Raw genomic sequence first — 15,834 nt, 5'->3', positions numbered from 1 at the left:
CGGGGAAAAATCCACGCGACCACGGGGAGAGAGACATGCAAACTCCAAATATACAGGCGTAAGTGTCCGGATCGAACCCACGACCTCCTGGATACCAAGTAAGTGCGTTAATATCTGGCCACCGCGTTGTGAGGTTATCACTGGGGCACAGAAAGATGGCATGGTACAATAATCTGAATATAGCTGCAAGTGAAAAATGTAAAAGGCCAAAGGCTACAACTATTAGTCAGCTGATTAAAATTCTACATCACGAACTTTGACATAGAAACAGTCGAACATAGAAACATTCGAACGATGCTCAAGTGAGGTCCATCTTCGACGAATATTCCATCTCAATTTGAGTTTAACGTCGAGCGCGAAATCCCGCTTGAACCCGCGGCCAACGTCATGAGCGTGCAGCGGTCTAACCAGATGGGATTCTGGTTCTCAGCTCCAGCTCTCGTGCTAAGGGGCATGGCTTCGCTCTCCTCTGTCCTGCACTCCACGGCAGGCTATCCAGCCCCGCACTCCCCACAAATAGGTGTCTCGTTCTCACACAACACCGCACGTTCCTTGTCCACGTACGCCACACGTTGAGGGTGGACACACAAGACACAAACATGTCTCCTCTGCAGGGATTCATTTCTCACTGAATATTTTCCGGTTTCGCTGGTAGACTGGAGTAGGTGGCATGTGACTATGTGCCGCATCCATGGGAATAGGTATACTGTAAGTGGAGTGTCAGGTGCAGAAATATGTCAGAGGTCAAGGACCCAAACATACCCAGCAGAAATGCGGCCCTTCGTGTGCGCTTGCGCAAGCACACACACATGCGGCGCGAGTGTTCAACTCATGACCACTCTGTTTTGCACCACCAAATATAGGTGTGTGTGCAGTCAGGCATTCCACCTGAACATGTGAGACTTCAGTATGATGACAAGTATGACTAATTTATAAATTAATACTTGAGAAAAACTTGCTTTAGATAAAAATAAAAGTTGCCACACCTTCAATATTTTAAAACTTTGTTAAGTAAAAAAAAAGAAACCCATCTCTAAAATAGCATACACATGTTCGATTACAAAATGTAATTTAAGGCGTCCAACAAATCTTTTCTTAAATATGAATCACGTTATGAGCACAGGAAACGCAATTCAGGGTCACCGTCACCACCTTCCAAATTCCCAACCTCTCGCATTATTGCCAAACGATGCGTAATCACGAATCGCATTCTGCGAGCAGGAATAGGCCCAGGAAATGCCTCATCTCCTCCAGACCTCCACCGCTGGGCGCAATTACCACTTCCGAAAGCAGTCAGCCCAGCCTCTCACAATAAACAGCGCGCTGGCATGAGATAATGCCCGCCGTTTGGACTCCTTTTGTACTGGGTACAACTCGCATTCTTGGGTAATGACACGTAGATGGGTTTAGTTGCTGTCGAGGAACTGTGGGTCACTTGAACTCTTGCCAAGGCAGGAATCATGGCTGTCACAAAAACACTCTATTAATAGCACTTTTGTCGTCACCTATTTATAAACATGCGCAGCAAAGGGCCAGTCAACAACATGTCGGATGCCCAAAAACAGGCCTTACCCTTACGTATGTCCCCGTGGTCAGAATTTATCAGCATTGTCAATGATTATTTATACCACATCTACCATGCAGTACATCTCGAGGCACGAGAACAAATTGGTATTTGAAATGATGACTCGGTAAGGAAGTGATTTCAGAACAAATACTATGTTCAAAAATATGGTATAAGCAGTCTACCCAAAGATGGAGACTAAACTAAATCGAACAGCCCAACTGTGCTCAAGTCTTTTGTCCTTTTTATTCACTTCATTCAGTTATGCATATGCTAAACTCATCGATTGTGACTACATGCATCAATTAAGTCCGACTAAGCTGTTCCTCAACTTCGGAATCAATCGTGCGCGAGTTTGCGTTGGTGCGAAGCGGATGCCGACGCGAAGCCTTTGGTGATAAAGACCGAGAGCGTCTCTGCGTGTGCGCGCACGCGCGTGCGGTCTCGCAGCTTCCCAAGCCAGGCGCGGGGCAGTTGCCTATTGCGCCGGAGCGTGCGCACGCCCCGCCCCGGAGTGGGCACGCTCCCCAGAGGCAAGGGGCGTCCCCGAGAGCAAAGCAAAAGAGAGCGGCGAGGCCGAATGATGTGACGAGGGGACCCGCGCTCGTAACGCGTCTCGCCAATCGGCCCGTCACGGCAGAGCGAGGGGGACTCGTCAAACCCAGGGGTTCTCTCCCTGCCGACACTAACGCCACTGTGAGCCTGGCTGACCCCTTTTACACCCGTGGCCATTTTTACTGTCAAAACGTTTAAAACTTTTCAGCGACTCAGGTTTAAACGCTTACACATGCTACCCTTTGGCAAATGCAGGTCCGGCAATTCAAGCAGTTGTGTGAAATCCTTTGGACCGGATATTTAGAACACGGCCTCCCTCTCAAAGAACTCGAGAGAGGCAGCGCAGGTTTACAGGTCGCACGAGCACGAGATGGCTCGTCCCGTCTTTGCTGTACGTACTTGCACGAGACCCGTGTCTCGACTGGACGAGCGCCGTGGCAAGCGCTACATTTCACCGGCAGGTGTAAAACAACTGAGATGCAACCAGGCGGTTTCATCCGCATGCATCCTCCACTCACGTGTGAAGCAAGAGAGCCTGGACTGGTCAGCAAGCTACTCACATAGCAGGTCCGAGGACATCTTCAGCACCCGCCCACACGAGCCCTGAAAAACAAGGGGCAAGGTCAGTGCCATGGCGCGACCTCTCCGTTCGCACGCAAACATTCCCCCGTTTATTTATTTCAGAAATGTTTAACCGCGACGAAGTCCCACGAAGTCAATGAAAGACTCAATTAACCACCAAAAAAACACATCGAAATAATGCGCACGCATTCTAGATTGTTACGTAAACTGCTGCTGCCAAATACAGTGCTGGAGGAGAAATCTCGGGGAGCTATGAACCTAACCTTGACCAAATCACCTAGAATCAGCCTGATCTCATCAGTGCGGCAATATTGTGCTAAATCACAAGTAGCAAAGCCATTTCCAAGCTTACGTGTAAACCAATTAGTATATGGGCCAACACCAAATATTTTAATTGTTGGCACCACGTAACTTATACCAACATATTAAAATTTCCCAGAAAGTGAAGTGTACAATAACCTTATTTAATAAGCATGCTATTACACAATACACTGTAATAGCCATATGCACAAACTGGAATTGCTAAATATTTGCTACCGCTTGTAGTACTGAATTCTGCTCAGATCCACGGACTAAATGTGTGGTTGCTACTGCGTGAGTTTTTGCGGTCGTGCCACAGAACTCTCCGATGTGTTTTAGGGTTTTTAATGCTGCGTGTTGTTCGTCTTCTTCAGAAACCGAAAGCTCTCGGCGCACGGCTAGCGAAAGGTTGCAGATCGTACCATTCAAACATGGGGCACAACCAGAAAACAAACGTCTAAAAACACAATCCGGGAGTGCAATCCGAGATTGCAACATGAAACAAAAAGAGAACGCAGCAGCATTCAAACGCTGACACAAGGAAGCAATGTGCTTGACAAATCACTGTAGCTGAACACAACTCACAATCCCACATGTAGGGCTTGAGCCGGAATCATTGTAGCAGTGTACCTGCACGGCACTAATGTCGTGTTGCGTATGAGTCACCCGCTGGTGGATATGCGACTACAACTCCCTGGAGACTGAGGTACTGTTATAGGTGGATATGTGATACGGTTGAACAAGTGAACATCTTTAGAAAATATGACCGTTACATCCACGCCCAAGTCAGATACTGGACAAAGTTGAAGCGCAAACTGCTTTAAATGTGGGAAACGTTTTGCTGTGCTTTAGAAGCGAATGTATGCAAGATTAAGAATTACAAGACTGCATGTGAAAAGGTCTGATTTGTGAACGTCTATCACAAACGACTGTTACACTGTGTACTGCTCAGGGCGGAAATGTGACGGTCGGATATGAGACGTTGCACTGTACTCACACTGTCACCGGCAGCAAAACAAGTGAATAACCTGAGTGGCAAAGGAAATGCCAAGAAATTTTGGAATACCACTGAAGCAGAAATATTCAAGCTAAGCGGCGCGCAATTGTCCTCATGGACATTCGTACGAACTACTTTTAATTTAGTTTTTGAGCTGCATCTGTTTACTTTGTAATCAGCCACTGAATAGTAGTGGTGTTGTAGGTACTGTATACGGAACGCAAGAATTCGGGTGCCACTCAATAAGCATATGGGAATGTGAAGTTTCAGTATTCTTTGCTCACATCCTCTGAGTGTGTTAAAACTATTTACAACTATTGCTATTTTTTATTTTACCAGGTAAGGCCCACTGAGCTATGGAGCTCTTTTACAGAAGCGACATGGCCACAAATGATAACTCAACAAAGTGGCTTATCGTGTGGAAATGTGTCGCAGCCGCATACTCCCAACGCGTGTTGATTCTAAATGTGGACGGAAAAACCGGAGGATCTGTAGAAAAATCCAAGCGAGCAGAGGCAGAGAGAGAGAAAGACACGCAAACTCCAAATACACAAGCGTTAGGGTCGGGATCGAGCCCATTACCTCCTGCATACCAGGCGAGGGAGTTAACATCTTGCCACCGCAGCACCCGTATTGCTCTTTGTGTAAAAGTCAATTGCTGAAAATGTCACTGATGTGTTAATAATTACACGTTGCTCAGAATCCCTTTTTTTTTCTTCTCCGCGTATATGCCTCTATACTACGACTCTATGCATTCATTGTAATGCATTATTAAACTCCGTTGAGCAACTGGTAAACGTTGAGGGATTGTCTTTAAAATTGTAGTGCTTAAGGTTAAAAAGAAAACTGAATAAAGCCAGCAACTGTGGCCTTGAAAACAACAAACTTGAATTTTGAGTGGCACCCTAGCGAGAATCAATTCCAAAAGAAACGTACTTGTTTTTGCACTATACCATACATCGGTATTTCAAAACATAAAACATTTCCACAGTTGTGCTGTACAGCTTTCCGATGCGATTTTCGAGATTTGTTTGGCACGAAGTCCGACGCTTCACTCCATGTACTGGCAGCTCATCAGGAATGGTTCCTGAGGAAGAAAAGGGTCCCAAAGAAAGTCCTGCAGTGAACGTTGGACATCAGATCGAACGGCGTGCGGTAACAACCCGACAGCATGTTAGAGAGCTATAGAACATCAGAGAGTGCCGGCATAGCTAAAGACATCCTGCTAACGCCACGCTTGATGATCCTAGTTCGCCGCGATTATACAAGAACATTCGATCCAAAAATCCTGACAATTTATGGGATAGCTCAAACCTCTTTCACACACCACTTCTGTCATGTCACTACTGGATGAGGACCTCTCAATGCCATGTGGATCGTGTGGGTTATTTTGGCCATACTTCACCAAGCTGATCAGTGCAGTGTTGAAGGTGGCAGATGGTATGGTCGCGATATCATAGAAGTGCAGTACAACACATTTGTATGCACTGCCCTCTGCTGCCCACTGCACGTAAGACGTGATAACAACCAAAACCACGTGGGGATGCCTTTTCTGTGTTGTACCTGGACGCTGTTGAAACTCAAATTCGTTTTAAAGACTTAAGCGAAGGGTCGTGGAAAGAGTGATTATGTCATTTGACAATTACTTTACAACTTGCCTCTTGCCCATCCAAGGACGGGTGTATTGCAGTAAATCTGAAACTTGCAAGCGAAAAGCAGACCGCGACGTGATATTAATTGCATCCATTCGTGCGTAATTTGTAAGGCCACGATGACACAGACTTATTTCATTTAAAGGTTATAATGCCTTGTTCATCATGACGTCATTTTTATTTGTTTCAATAGCGCTATGGAGATCACGTGACGTGAGGGTTCTGCCTTTGTAGTGAGGGTTATAAGTTGACGCTGAGGAGGGGGGGGAGGCGCCTCGCCCCCCCCCCCATGGGGAGTGACGTCACCCGCTAATTATTATTAATAGGGAGGGGTCGTCCACGTGGAGGACGTCACCTCTTCATGATTATTAATGAGGGGGGCTGGTCGACGCGGAGTGACGTCACGCACGGGACACACAAACATTCTTGGCTCATTATAGTAGTAAATGGTTAAAACAATGGGGGAACGTTTCTTAAACTCAGCTGCCTCTGTCGACCCAGATGTATAAATGGGTAAACCTCAGTTATTTGCTCAGCAGGTTTTACATTGTGGGATAAAGTCTGAGTACTCTCACCTTTACTAAACGTCTGGCCAAACCTAGTAGCGTCGGGTAAAATTACCCTCTTAGAAGGGCACCCGAAAGCTACCTTTCGTTGAGACACTTCTGCAAGCAATGCCATGAGCAGGAAATTGCCAGGGCCGTACCTTTAATTGTTACTTCATGACCGGAAGAGCTGAGCATTGCCGAAACTCCAGATTCCAATGACCTCGATGTAACTGATTATAGCCAGTGTTGGTTTGGAGAGCAGCCAGTCTCGTCATCCCCATTCCGGCCCTTCAAGAACTATATCAAATGATTACAGTCTCCGAAAATTTCCTGGCCCGGAGGGCTGCCCTGTACCACTTACTCCACGTGTCACAAAAAAACAAACCTTCTCACTCGTTGTGGTTTTACGGCTCTTGGAAGTTCGTGACCGCAAGCACTCACGTGCCCCCCCCCTCCCCAAAACCCAACCCATCTGACAACGAAACGCTTAATTGTGATGTCCACCCACACACATGCAGCCATGAGAGCATGATTTCAACTCTACTCATCCAGCAAAGGTGCAAAAAGTTATAGCTCTGACAATTAGTCGAGATTAATTAATCAAATAACAATTATAAAAATAAATGACTATTCTTTTTCGTGGATTACTCGGGAAACTTTAAAAATAGCGGCCATCCCCTACAACTTTTCTCCTGAAGGCGGGAAACACCCGCCACGAGCCACGGCCAGAGTGACACGGTTGATGATATCAATGATGTCACCAAGCACAGCCCAGCACCTCCCGTCCAGTGGCACACATGGGAACAGAGGTGAGACTGTCCCCCCCCCCACCAATGATTGTGTTATGGCATAATCGATGACTTATAGAATCAGATATACTGTATCTACAAAATATACATTACTGCTGCATACAACGTTTTAACCGCAGGTGAAAACAAGAAACAAAAATCCCGATATAGTTTTTTGCTGTCAATCTAAAATAATATCCATGTCATAACATAGAGTATATACGGTAACAGGTCAAGCAACAAGACTCGATTATGTAGCATTCAGCGTCTCTTGAGAGAGAAAACATACCTCCACTGGATGTTTTATTGGCACTCATGTGGTCGTATCTTTAAACTAAAACCAAACGCAAACAACTGTCAAATAAACTCCATACGTAGGCTTTCACGACCAATATTATGATTCATAATTGGAAAAACAAAATCAATTGTCACATTTGCGGCACGTGACGTGTTGATATGGTTGGCTTTTTGTCCGGGGCTGGAAGCTGCATAGCTTTATCTCACATTATACAGCATCTACACAATGACCTAACCCCAAATAAACAAATAATGTGTCAAATACGATGTTTTTTAAATTTATTTTGTAGCACGCCCCGGGCTAAATTTCCTTTCAAGATTTGAATGGCGTTTCAATTTAACGCAATTCTAAGTTGACGTCAACAATAAATGCTCTCGACTGAAATTTATCTGCATTAAAAAAAAACTTTTACTCCGCAGAGAGGAAAAAAATTCGCTGAATTGGCTGCTCATAAATGTAGCAATGATAAGCAAACTCAAAAATATGTTGACTCAACTTCTAATTTTAGCTTGGCACGTTCGGGTTGGCATACAGTCCGAAAATGTTCTGTTTATGTGGATCGGTTTCCCAGAACATTTGGCTTCCAACGCGGACACAGGGAGAACGCGAAAGAGCATTCTTACGAGTGGAGCTAAAGCACTTCAAGGCAACACTGTAAGGATAATACTGTACGTCGCATATTCCAACTCGCTGGGTGCCGAGGTGCTGTGTGGGTGGGCAATGTGAGAGGGTCAAGATATATGAACATCTGTGGGAAATGAGTTACATCATGAGTGGACATGTATTCGGTACGGGTAAAAAAAAAAATCTGCACGTAAATCGCTTTAAATATTGACAAATGCCTCACTGTAGCTCAAAATAAAGCGAATGTATTTGAGATGAGGAATGCAATACTGAGTGTGAAAAGGTTGGATTTGTTAACGCCTATAGAAAATGAGTTTGCCCATGGCCATATCTCCTGCACTGGGTGTGCCGCAGTTAATTCAGGATGCTGCTGCAAAGTCTGAATATAGAATTTGTCTTTGCATAAAATGTAATTTCTGATTTTGATGTGATATGACGTGAGTATAGTGCTTTGCATTTTAACTTTTATGTTCTAATTTAGAACAAAAATAAATAAATTGGAATATGATTTATATTTAAAAGTGGTGTATTTTGTATAGGAGTATTTGTAAATTCAACAAAAACGCACATAGAGCTTCATCACTATCATCAGCCATGGTCAATCCACTGCTGGATGAAGGCCTCACAAATCCACCAATATTTCAAAGAGAAAATCCATCAAACTCTTCCTCCCAAATTAGGCGTAAAAAAACTGGAATACCTGACATTAGTTCGTGGCAACTTTGCAAGTTATGCGTCAGTGTTATGAGCTGATGATGCCGTTTCACACAAAAAAAGTGTATTGCATCTGCATTCTGTAAATATTTTTTAAAATGCACGGCTTTGTAGCCCTGCTCTGTATTTTCTAGGATGTGTTTTGGGATTGTACCGCGTGTTGAATGAGAGAAGCTCCCAGTACGTAGAGGGAAACGTCAAGACATCGTGCCGGACAACACGCAGTTCAGTACAAGCCCAAAACAAGTCAGAGGCCACAAACACAGCAGCACAACCGTGCATTTAATGCTATGCAGCATTAAATGTACGACTTTATTATGGAATAATGTACGGCTATATATATCCGATTGTGTCCATTTGTTCAAGCGCGACCATAACAAAACATTACAAGCACTCCAGGAAATGATATCTGCTGCTGCGAGCAAACGAAAACGGGAGAGAAAAAAAATCGGCTCCTCTCAGCTGTGCACAACGCCACAGGGCTCTATAACACGTCTAGTTTCGGAGCCTGAGACAATCCACTGCGTGCCAAACTGGCATTACAATTCACGTAGGAAAACCAAATAGGGAGTTTTCTTGCTGCGCCTAAAACACACACACACTTTGGCAGCTTTGCGTGGCATGATCAGAGACTCGGCGCTCCCGAATCGGGGAAAACCAGCGCTGCTACACACGGTTCTTGGATGTGTTTTCTGGTTGTGCCGCGTGTTGTTCAGCACAAGCTCCTGACGATCCGCTGGCAACTTCTTCAGCAACTGAATCGATGGAACTGAATCGCCAGAGGCTCTCGGAGCGAAACGTCGGGCATCATGGAAAACTGAAACGAATATTGAAGGTCCCAGCTCCCTGGAGTGAAACGTTGGACATCGTGCCAAAGAACACTCAGTACAACCCAAAAACACGTTGGAACGTTCATCGCAATAACCTTTGTAACAGTAGAAACCAACATCAAAATTCACACTCAAATCTGGTGTCAAATTCATCCATCTGCTCGTCTCTGGTGACAAACACAGTGTTGTATACTAACCCCTTCTTCCAAAATTGATATTAATAATATTTGATGATATTTTTATATATTATCTTTTTACTTGTTTTTTTTATAATGAATGAAAACACACCAAAGCGCAGCAAACTGCAAAACACCAGGGGTTGTTAAGTAATGAACTGGAGGAGGGCTAGGATGGCAGAATTTGCAACCTTGCTTCAAGGAAAGATAAGGCCTGATGAACGGGCACATGTCACCCGTGCAGGCGGCAGAGACAGTGGGAGAGTCAGCCACACATAGTTAAGGCAAAAAGCCCAACCATCCTGCATGGTTTTAAAGTAACGTCAAAATTCGAAATTCAACAACAGAGTAGGCTAAATTATCGATCCTCGCGCTCGCTCAAATTGGAGACCAGGCTGCGAGCTACATCAATGAACCATTGCCCATTTGCTAATCCAATACTGAATGTTAATATTACTGAAGTCAAAACGAATTCTATGACCTCAGCACATGGGCGAATAATAGGGCAGTGTCAACTCAAAGGCAATGGAAGGAAGCAGAGGCGCCTTTGTCTAAATCACAACCACAGAAAGCCAGGAATCATCACTGATTGTGTGTTTAGGGATTCCGAGCTAGTTGGAACACGTGCACACAGGGAGGAGGTAGAAATACGCCTTGTCCTCCTGCAGCTGAGGGAGCAAAGATAAACCCAAAAAGGCCAAGGAAGTGGGTCAGCTCAAGGCTGTGTGCACAGGGGAGGGAGCTGATTTAAACAACCCTGCACGTCTGAACGTGAGGGGGCCTTTGACCTGAAATTAAGAATAACACTCCCAGAGCAGAAGGTTGGATGGCCACAGTGAGACGAGAATAAGAGTGTTGTATATCTCTCAAGGATGCAGACTCAGCTGAACAACAAGGCTGCGGGGGTCACCAGAAGTTCGCGTTCGCCTAGTTAAGACAAAAAGCTCAATTATTCTGTATTGCTATTAAAGTAACGTTAAAGTCGGAATTTAACAACAGGGTAGGCTAAAGTTATTGATATTCACACCCACTCCAATTAAACCAGGCCACAAGTTACGCCTACTGAACCATCACCATCATTAAGTCAATATGAAATGTTATTTCCATACTTTAATACTTTCTATACAACTCGACCCGAAGCATATGACAATCAGAACCTTCCTAAGTCAAAATTGAATCGCACCCAGACAGGAGCGAATAGTCGATATAAGGTTGAAGAGGGAAGGAAATTAAGAGCACGGCGAACTGCAAACGTAAGCAAAAAGCCGGGAACGACACCAACCCAGCGACCCACCAGCCCAGCAACAGCGAGTCGGGCTTCGACAGGCCATAAAAGTAGGAATAATAACTCCCGGGGTCAGGGGACACAAGAAGAAGCAGGCAGACAAAAACCAGAACTGACTCCAAGGTTCAACCGCCCTCACCTACAAGGAGTGACGGAAATTAATGAGGCCTTGAGTTAACGGCGTCAGCTGGACAGCAACAACAACGGCGAGCAGAGATAGGGTGGGGCAAAGACTGCGGGGCTATGGAATGCAACTTCATGTCAGTAAAGCCCTGACAAACAAGTTAAGTTAAAGACATCACAATACATAATATCGTACATAACATCAATGTTAACGCTATTCACCGTAAACTATATTCCGCTTATATAACCATGCAGACACCAAGGAATACGAATTCCTAGGATCAAGAAACTTACCCCTTAACCTAAGATATCGGAAATAAATTAATAATAATAAGCATATGCATGAAAAGACAAAAGTAAAACTTATGGAAAAGCCAGGATAACGGGATGAATCACCACCAGGTCGAATATAAAATACATAATAAAAGAGCGATGTTAAACCCAGGGTCGGAGAGAAAGGGAGATCCCGGCCGTCTTTGTATCCCCGCAGCGCGGGATAGGAGTGTGTATACGCTCGGGGAAACACCTCCACTTGAGTCAAGCACCACGATGGGAAACGACAGACCTTAGGTTACATACAGAATCATAACTGTGAAATGGTAAGGGACAAATGTTAACTTAAAACTTTTTAACCATTTCTTTGTGCGTCGGTGAGGGTCGGAGGGAGTGTTGCCCCTCCCTCCAGGTCGTGCAACATGGACAAAGACGCCTATGAGACGATTTGTAACGTCTGTGTTTTGGTTCATGAAGAAGGCCAGACAAGAGATAATATCGCACCCAGACAGAGAGACGACTTCGAGGCAATTTGTAACATCTGATTGTTTGCTCGTGGATTTTATGGAGGGAGTATGACAACGGAATATACCGTGGGTGATGCACACAAGGACATACGGACGTACGGACACACACATGGACACACCTACCTACGGACAGATCCTGACACAGCAAAAATCGAAAGAAACCCCGCCTTGTGGGCAGGATCCAAAGGGATTTTTCGGCATAAAAGAGAGGACCCTGAGCATTGGAAACCAGCTCGACCGGGAGGGTCGACTCAGGAGCGAGCTGCGACCAGCGGGTCGGCTCGACTCATCTTCAGCTCGTCTGGGACTCAGCCGAGTTCGATCGGCTCACCGGAGCCGGCTCTCGGGGCTCGACTCAAGCGGCTCCCCATCTCCTCTGCAGGCGGGCAAGACCCGCTTGACAGCTCAACTCGGCCTGCGTGGGTCAACCTCTGCCGAGTCGGAGGTCTCTGCTGCCGCCGGAGTGGTGAGGGTCGCGGTTTGGCGACGAGGCTCCGTGCTCACCCTGGTCGACGACCCAACACTGCACGCTGCGAGCGAGCTGTGGGCGCCACCTACCGACCGGGTTCCGAACTGCGACAGCGTATCAACGGGCATCCGAACCAGTTCACCACAGTGACAGGGGAGCGACTGATACGTATGACGCGCACCGCCCCCTCACCACACGACCACCAGGCGTCTGTTTGACATAAAGAACCGACTCCGAACACTGACTATTCAAGACAACTCTTACCACTCAAACACACTCGAACCCATAAGCCATCCGTGGCTGTGAAGGCATCACAACGAGACCGAGTGATGGCCATCCGTCGTTTATAAGTGTATTCGTAATTTTTATCTTTAATATTTAGTGGGCTGTACTCTTAATCGCATAAATTCCCAACAGATCCATCAATACGAATTGATTCTTGGCACCTCCTTCCGCCGAGCCACGCTCACGTGGGGAGTGGTGGCCCACCAGATCCTTATCAGGTGATCTGGTCCCCAATTAGTAAACTTGGTATAAGATAACGATCTTCGGAAAAGGAGCACCGTCGCAGGCCCTTACTCCGAGCCATTCTGTTGTCAGATAACCTGCCGATGTATCTGTTGAGATTGGTGCCTTTAAGAATAATAACTGTTTTTGATTGTTTTTTTTATCGCCGTATAATCTTTCAAGTATCTTTCAGTCATAATCGCCGCACGTACTCGCATCCTCTACAGAATATTCAACTGTCCCGTGACCCAAGGTGCTAACAACGTGATAAGGGTTGCATATGATCAATAAGGAGTGCGGTACTGCGTGAACAATATTGAGTATAATCATTCATTAACGTTAAGGTTTTTCTTAGCATAGTATTTGCATATTTTAACGACTCTCTCTCTCACTAACAACCATCGCGTTATGCGGGATCCATGTGCCGTTGTCAAAGTGAAATCAGACAATCGTTGATGATACTGTATTGATGCCGTGTTGACGTTCCGGGATTGAGAGTTTGCATACTATATCATAGTTGAGGTTGAATTAGTAATAAATTGATTAATACAGAAGTGGTTGTGTGATTCTTTCCTGAAATCTATGCATAAGATCTGCTTCTGCGTTGAGATCTGAACTTGGTGACCTTAATAAACACACTAATACATACTCAGTAAATGTTAAAGCGATAACGGGGTGAACCGGGGACCTAAAATATAACCACGAATACTCACTCTGGGAATGTTAAAGCGAGAATGAGACGAACCTAGACAACGATGCCGAGTTAATCTAAGTTAATCTTGCATACTTACACCACACCTGCATAACTGCATACGATTAATTGCCTTATTCCGATCGATAACCCACCCTCGTCACCGAGGCGGGGTCTGGTTATCATAACGACCTGCATTATCATAATTACACCCACTCGCATAATTACTACGATTACCTCTCGAATTGGCATAATTAAATGTGCATAATTACATAAATTAACATATTTCCGGATAATTACACATTTGGCCAAATTTCATTTGATTATTATTATTTTCACTGAATATTCACAACCCACATATACAACATAATAATTTCACCCACGCACGCATACAACATAACAAATTTTGATAACCAACACATACAACAGCAGGTAGGTGTGACTATGATAACTAGAACTGGAACAATAACTAGAATAGATGTTGCACTGGCGTGATAATGCCTGCAAGCGGTTTGTTGAGGTCAAGCGTAAAGTGCATCCTCAATAAGGTGAGTGGATATGCCGCATCCCGCATATCATAGGTTTTTTTTTAAGAACCCTTACTTACATTTATACGATTTGGGAAAAACTGAAAACCGCATTCCCCGAAGCTCAAAAACTGTATCTGCATCTCCACAACAGATCAGAAACGTCACGGGACAAGCAACCCCAGCTTTGTACTGAACTCTACAGTAACATTAGAACACGTAAATGTGTCACACTGTAAAATCACCTCCACCCAACACAGCGAATTAGTAAGGGTTGTCACGTGAACAAAATGTGTACATTTGTTACTAATTTTCAGCACACCGGTGTGTTAGACAGAAAACCCACATCAAACGATTGCCAGAATTCTGACAATTGCCTGATGATGCTGGTTGCAGTCACCAGCAAAATGTCGTATTCAGAAGTGCAAAAAATGTGGGTTTAGTAATAGGTTTTTACCCTTTCAACTGGTACAAAAACTGATACCTTTATACAAGGAATCATGTTTGCAATAACCACAACACAAGCAGTCAAAATGCTAACAAAAAGAAACAACTCTGATAATGATATGCACTGTCCTTGAAGTTGACGCCTTTTGGCGTCATCTGGTCCAACACCAATGGAGACTAGGCTCTAAGAAAAGCTGTCTCGGGTGTGGACCAATCAACTTCAAGGACAGTGCATATCATTATCAGAGTTGTTTATTTTTGTTAGAATTTTGACTGCTTGTGTTGTGGTTATTGCAAACATGATTCCTTGTATAAAGGTATCAGTTTTTGTACCAGTTGAAAGGGTAAAAACCTATTACTATATTTTGCCACTGGTAAAGGAGATGTCTCATGTGGGTTTGCTAATGCGTCAGTGTCCTGGAGTAGTAACACATTGGCACGTTTTGTTCACGTGACAAAGCTTTCTTCTGTTTACAGCCCTGAGTCAGTGGTGGGAATTCCACATTCCTATGGCCTGGGGAAAGTCAAATCATGAGACCAACACGTGACATAAATGTTGGCCTAGTCCCATGGACTAAAAGTGGTACTCGCTCCTGAATTGGTGATGGGCTGAGTTAACCCCGAACAAAGATTTTAACTCTCAACCTTTTAATCTAGCACAGTATAGCTTTTACACACCAATGGTTAGTTCGTGACTATTGTATAATAATGATTTGTGCAGTATTCAGGGAACGTGTGACAGTATTTTACACTTTCTGACGGCATATAGAAATTATAGGATAGTTACGGAAATGTATTTCTTTGTCCAAATATATCTTGATCATGATGATTATGACACTTTTTGCTTGGCCTTTTTCAACGTGTAATGTCCAACTTCTAAAATCCACAAGGCGTTAGCGCCATCGAGTGTTCTTCTGGGCTCGTAGAAAACATGGCATATTTAACAAAAATGTGTGCAATTTGCATTAAAAAGTCAATGATTTCCCTGCTCAATTGAACATTGAGGGTGGTGTTCATCTCTTGTTTACAAACAAGAGCCAGTGATGGAAATTCCACATTCCAATGGCAAGGGTAGGTCTGTCAAACAGAACTGTGGACTTCCCCACGAAGTGGTACTTATTATACATGCAATGTACAAACATATTTAATTTTATTGCATTACAAACATGTACACCGTACCTCGAAAACGAAAGTTAATACAGTGCCCGCATTAGATGTTTGTGAAAAAACACATGCTGTATTAATATGTAGGCATCTTTCAATGCTGAAGATACATTTTAAAAATACGAATCGAAAATGTATGTTATTCATCGAGGAGGATGTTAGTAAACAACACAAAACAGTGTACAAAAAACAT

General features: G+C 44.4%; 1 protein-coding gene across 1 annotated transcript in view; it reads right to left on the bottom strand.

The window, feature by feature from the left end:
- Positions 1-15,834, bottom strand: part of LOC144938549 (zinc finger protein PLAG1-like) — a 42,324-nt gene that overhangs the window by 16,014 nt on the left and 10,476 nt on the right. The window contains exon 2 of the mRNA XM_078866476.1: positions 2,680-2,722. The gene's annotated coding sequence lies outside the window, so the exon portion shown is untranslated. The remainder of the gene's footprint in view (positions 1-2,679; positions 2,723-15,834) is intronic.

Source organism: Lampetra fluviatilis, chromosome 2, assembly GCF_964198595.1.
Source record: "Lampetra fluviatilis chromosome 2, kcLamFluv1.1, whole genome shotgun sequence".
NCBI lineage: Eukaryota > Metazoa > Chordata > Hyperoartia > Petromyzontiformes > Petromyzontidae > Lampetra > Lampetra fluviatilis.
The sequence above is the reverse complement of the archived record's forward strand: the minus strand, read 5'-3'. Positions and strand labels throughout refer to the sequence as shown.